General features: G+C 45.4%; 3 non-coding genes across 3 annotated transcripts; all 3 read left to right on the forward strand.

The window, feature by feature from the left end:
• The first annotated feature begins 2,371 nt into the window (after positions 1-2,371).
• Positions 2,372-2,443, forward strand: trnad-guc (transfer RNA aspartic acid (anticodon GUC)). The gene has a single exon. It is a non-coding gene; the product is annotated as a tRNA-Asp (tRNA).
• A 219-nt stretch (positions 2,444-2,662) lies between these two features.
• Positions 2,663-2,744, forward strand: trnas-aga (transfer RNA serine (anticodon AGA)). Its single transcript has one exon. It is a non-coding gene; the product is annotated as a tRNA-Ser (tRNA).
• A 2,846-nt stretch (positions 2,745-5,590) lies between these two features.
• Positions 5,591-5,672, forward strand: trnas-aga (transfer RNA serine (anticodon AGA)). The gene has a single exon. It is a non-coding gene; the product is annotated as a tRNA-Ser (tRNA).
• The last annotated feature ends 328 nt before the right edge of the window (positions 5,673-6,000 follow it).

Here is a 6,000-nt window from a genome sequence, read left to right on the forward strand (position 1 = left end):
TGGGCCATAAATTGCAGGGACTCCCTGGGTGTGTACGATGTCATCACAGACAGTGCCTCGGAGTCGAGGAAGACTTGCCCCCACTCTAACAGTGAGTTCTCAGGTGACTGAACAGTCCAATACGGGAACCACAGTCCCTGTCACAGGTGGGACAGACAGTGGTTGAGGGAAGGGGAGGGTGGGACTGGTTTGCCGCACGCTCCTTCCGCTGCCTGCGCTTGCTTTCTGCACGCTCTCGGCGACGAGACTCGAGGTGCTCAGCGCCCCTCCCGGATGCACTCCCTCCACTGAGGGCGGGACTGGTCTTTGGGCCCAGGGACTCCCAGGTGTCGGTGGGGAATGTTGCACTTTATCAGGGAGGGCTTTGAGGGTGTGTCCCTTGTAACGTTTCCTCTGCCCACCTGGGGCTCGCTTGCCGTGAAGGAGTTCCGAGTAGAGCGCTTGCTGTCCAATTCTGTTCACAGCTCGATGCCTGCTCTGACAGAGTAGATACACGCCATTTCCTTGTTAGTATAGTGGTGAGTATCCCCGCCTGTCACGCGGGAGACCGGGGTACCCCGACGAGGAGTAAGCACTTTTTAAATGGAGAATTTTACTTCTGTTTCTTGGTGTGTATTCATATTGAAAAATTCGAAAACAGTTTGGAAGTGGAGAAATTCAGCAAGAGATGATTGTCTTTTCCATATTTTTAGCAAACGGAGACGTTTTCGGGACTATGTGTCCTTCTGCTGCAGAGGGATGGATGATTGAGATATATCTGAGTAACATTTAAAGCTATACCGATCCAGGAGTAGTGGCCGAGTGGTGAAGGCGATGGACAAGCAATCCATTGAGGTTCCAATCCTGCCGACTGCGGGTTTTAGCATAATTCAATCTATTTCACCATTTAACCAGGTCCCTGCAGAACTGATCCTGATATCGGTGGAATAACGTCCCACACTGCCATTTTTTTCTCATTTGCATTAATCTGCAATATTCACAATACAGACAGAAAAACTCAAAAATCAGCCAAATTAGCGAGAGTGATTCTGCCTGTCTATCCTTCTATATCTGTAAGGCATTCTGTGTAGGTCCGCCAAGAGGCGTATATTTTTGGTTGTGTGTGTGTGTGTGTGTCTGTCTATCTGTATGTATGTCTCTGTGTCTGTGCATCTGTCTCTGGGAATCATCACCATGAATTTGGTATGTCCTGGAACTTTTAAAAAAGACTTGGGGAAAATAATACGGTTGTGAAATTTGTTATGGGCTTTGGTTCAGTGGTGGCATTCTCGACTGCATCAGGAGTTTGTGTGTTCAAGTCCCACTCCTGAGACTTGAGCATATAATGTTGAAGTGCAGTACTTGGGATATTTTGTATTGTTGAGGCTGTTGTCGGAAATGTTAAATTGAAGCTCCGTCTGCACCCATTGGATGGATGTGAAAGTTCCCATAGCAGTTTTCAAAAAAGAATAGGGGAGTTGCCCCGTGTCAATATCACTAAACATGTTGGAAACTGCTCACTGAAAACATATATGTTTGTGATTGTCCGTGGGGTGGAATTGATTCCCAGATTATCAGAGGGACAGAATGGGGCTTCTGACAGGACCAGGATGGCCGAGTGGTTAAGATGTTGGGCTTAAAATCCAGTGGATTTATACCCGTGTGGGTTTGTGCACCACTCCCAGTAACTCGTCAATTAACACTGATTTCCTCCCATCCTGCTCAGCGCTACCCGATTGTCATCTGTTGAATCTGCACTTTCCTGTAACTCTGTGACACTCTCAACTGACAAACAAATGGAATTGTGAAATGTGTCTCTGCCTCTCTCCTTAGAATTCAGTATATGTGTTTGTGTGTTTGACTCTTTGTCTCTCTCTCTGTTTGTCTCTCTCTGTTTGTCTCTGTCTCTCAATTTGCCTGTCCTTTTCTCACAGTGTCCAGTTCTGTTCCAATGGGATTCTCTCAGTCTGTATGTCTGTTTGTCTCTCTCTTTCCCACCATCTCTGTCTGTCTATGTCTCTGCCCGTTTGTCTCTTTCTCTAACCTGCTAAGAATTTCCATCATTTTCTGTTCTTATCCCTGTCTCTCCCTCTCTATCTCTCTCTCTCTCTCTTGGTCTCTTTCTTTTTTCTTGTTTTTCTATCACTCTTTGCCTATCTCTTTACAGAGCAGACGCGGATCTCTGTGTATGTGTGTGTTTGGGTCTTTGTCTCACTCAGTCTTTCTCTCCCTCTCAGTCTCACACCTTCTGTCTCTCTTTGTCTCCAACTCGCTGTCCATCTCTCGCTGTTCTCTGTTTGTCTCTGTCTCTCAATGTGTCTGTCTGTTTCTCACGGTGTCCAATTCTGTTCACAGTGCGATGCCTACTCTGACAGAGCAGATACACGCCACTTCCTCGTTAATATAGTGGTGAGTATCCCCGCCTGTCACGCGGGAACCCGGGGTTCAATTCCCCGACGAGGAGTAAGCACTTTTTAAATGGAGAATTTTACTTCTGTTTCTTGGTATGTATTCATATTGAAAAGTTCGAAAACAGTTTCGAAGTGGAGAAATTCAGCAAGAGATGATGGTCTTTTCCATATTTTTAGCAAATGGAGACGTTTTCGGGACTATGTGTCCTTCTGCTGCAGAGGGATGGATGATTGAGATATATCTGAGTAACATTTAAAGGGGCAGAGACCCAGTAGTCGTGGCCGAGTGGTTAAGGCGATGGACTAGAAATCCATTGGGGTTTCCCCGCGCAGGTTCCAATCCTGCCGACTACGGGTTTTAGCATGAGTCATTCTATTTCACCGTTTAACCAGGTCCCTGCAGAACTGATCCTAATATCGGTGGAATAATGTCCCACACCTTTCAACACTGCCATTTCTTTCTCATTTGCAATAATCTGCGATATTCACACTACATACGATTAGAAAAACTAAAAAATGAGCCAAATTAGCGAGAGTGATTCTGCCTGTCTATCCTTCTGCATCTCTAAGGCACTCTGTGTCGGTCCGCCGAGGGGCGTATATTTTTGGTTGTGTGTGTGTCTCTGTGTCTGTCTATCTGTTGTTTGTCTCTGTGTCTGTGCATCTGTCTCTGGGAATCATCACCATGAATTTGGTATGTCCTGGAACTTTTAAAAAAAGACTTGGGGAAAATAATACGGTTGTGCAATTTGTAATGGGCTTTGGTTCAGTGGTGGCATTCTCGACTGAATCAGGAGTTTGTGTGTTCAAGTCCCACTCCTGAGACTTGAGCATATAATGTTGGCTGAAACGCAGGTGCAGTACTTGGGGAATTTTGTATTGTTGAGGCTGATGTCGGAAATGTTAAATTGAAGCTCCGTCTGCACCCATCGGGTGGATGTGAAAGTTCCCATAGCATTAAAAGAATAGGGGAGTTGCCCCGTGTCAATATTACTAAAAATGTTGGAAACGGCTCACTGAAAACATCAATGTATGTGATTGTCCGTGGGGTGGAATTGATCCCCAGATTATCAGAGGGACAGAATGGGGCTTCTGACAGGACCAGGATGGCCGAGTGGTTAAGATGTTGGGCTTAAAATCCAGTGGATTTATACCCGTGTGAGTTTGTGCACCACTCCCAGTAACTCGTCAATTTAACACTGAAATTCAGCAAGAGGTGATTGTCTTTTCCATATTTTTAGCAAACGGAGACGTTTTCGGGACGATGTGTCCTTCTGCTGCAGAGGGATGGATGATTGAGATATATCTGAGTAACATTTAAAGGGGCAGAGACCCAGTAGTCGTGGCCGAGTGGTTAACGCGATGGACTAGAAATCCATTGGGGTTTCCCCGCGCAGGTTCCAATCCTGCCGACTACGGGTTTTAGCATGAGTCATTCTATTTCACCGTTTAACCAGGTCCCGGCAGAACTGATCCTGATGTCGGTGGAAGAACGTCCCACACCTTTCAACACTGCCATTTCTTTCTCATTTGCAATAATCTGAGATATTCACAATAAAGACGGATAGAAAAACTAAAAAATCAGCCAAGTTCGGGAGAGTGATTCTGTCTGTCGATCCCTCTGCATCTCTAAGGCACTATGTGTAGGTCCGCCGAGGGGCGTGTATTTTTGGTTGTGTGTGTCTCTGTGTCTGTCTATCTGTTTGTATGTCTCTGTGTCTGTGCATCTGTCTCTGGGAATCATCACCATGAATTTGGTGTGTCCTGGAACTTTTAAAAAAAGACTTGGGGAAAATAATACGGTTGTGAAATTTGTTATGGGCTTTGGTTCAGTGGTGGCATTCTCGACTGAATCAGGAGTTTGTGTGTTCAAATCCCACTCCTGAGACTTGATCATATAATGTTGGCTGAAACGCAAGTGCAGTGCTTGGGGAATTTTGTATTGTTGAGGCTGTTGTCGGAAATGTTAAATTGAAGCTCCGTCTGCACCCATCGGGTGGATGTGAAAGTTCCCATAGCAGTTTTCAAAAAAGAATAGGGGAGTTGCCCCGTGTCAATATCACTAAACATGTTGGAAACTGCTCACTGAAAACATATATGTTTGTGATTGTCCGTGGGGTGGAATTGATCCCCAGATTATCAGAGGGACAGAATGGGGCTTCTGACAGGACCAGGATGGCCGAGTGGTTAAGATGTTGGGCTTAAAATCCAGTGGATTTATACCCGTGTGGGTTTGTGCACCACTCCCAGTAACTCGTCAATTAACACTGATTTCCTCCCATCCTGCTCAGCGCTACCCGATTGTCATCTGTTGAATCTGCACTTTCCTGTAACTCTGTGACACTCTCAACTGACAAACAAATGGAATTGTGAAATGTGTCTCTGCCTCTATCCTTAGAATTCAGTATATGTGTTTGTGTGTTTGACTCTTTGTCTCTCTCTGTTTGTCTTTGTCTCTCAATTTACCAGTCTCTTTCTCACAGTGTCCAGTTCTGTTCCAAGGGATTCTCTCAGTCTGTCTGTCTGTTTGTCTCTCTCTTTTCCACCATCTCTGTCTGTCTTTGTCTCTGCCCGTTTGTCTCTTTCTCTAACCTGCTGAGAATTTCCATCATTTTCTATTTTTATCCCTGTCTCTCGCTCTCTCTCTCTTCGTCAATTTCTTTTTCCCTGCCTTTCTATCACTCTTTGCCTATCTCTTCACAGAGCAGACGCGGATCTCTGTGTATGTGTGTGTTTGAGTCTTTGTCTCACTCAGTCTGTCTCTCCCTCTCAGTCTCACACCTTCTGTCTCTCTTTGTCTCCAACTCGCTGTCCATCTCTCCCTGTTCTCTGTTTGTCTCTGTCTCTCAATGTGTCTGTCTGTTTCTCACGGTGTCCAATTCTGTTCACAGCTCGAAGCCTGCGCTGAGAGACCAGATACGCGCCACTTCCTCGTTAGTATAGTGATAAGTATCGCCGCCTGTTCAATTCCCCGACGAGGAGTAGGCTTTTTTAAAACGAGAATTTTACTTCTGTTTCTTGGTATGTATTCACATTGAAAAGTTCGAAAACAGTATAGAAGTGGAAAAATTCAGCAAGAGGTCATTGTCTTTTCCATATTTTTAGCAAACGGGGACGTTTTCGGGACGATGTATCCTTCTGCTGCAGAGGGATGGATGATTGAGATATATCTGAGTAACATTTAAAGCGGCAGAGACCCAGTAGTCGTGGCCGAGTGGTTAAGGCGATGGACTAGAAATCCATTGGGGTTTCCCCGCGCAGGTTCCAATCCTGCCGACTACGGGTTTTAGCATCAGTAATTCTATTTCACCGTTTAACCATGTCCCTGCAGAACTGATCCTGATGTCGGTGGAATAATGTCCCACACCTTTCAACACTGCCATTTCTTTCTCATTTGCAATAATCTGCGATATTCACACTCCATACGATTAGAAAAACTAAAAAATGAGCCAAATTAGCGAGAGTGATTCTGTCTGTCGATCCCTCTGCATCTCTAAGGCACTCTGTGTCGGTCCGCCGAGGGGCGTGTATTTTTGGTTGTGTGTGTGTCTCTGTGTCTGTCTATCTGTATGTATGTCTCTGTGTCTGTGCATCTGTCTCTGGGAATCAT

The sequence above is a fragment of the Pristiophorus japonicus genome, chromosome 23, assembly GCF_044704955.1.
Source record: "Pristiophorus japonicus isolate sPriJap1 chromosome 23, sPriJap1.hap1, whole genome shotgun sequence".
Lineage (NCBI taxonomy): Eukaryota > Metazoa > Chordata > Chondrichthyes > Pristiophoridae > Pristiophorus > Pristiophorus japonicus.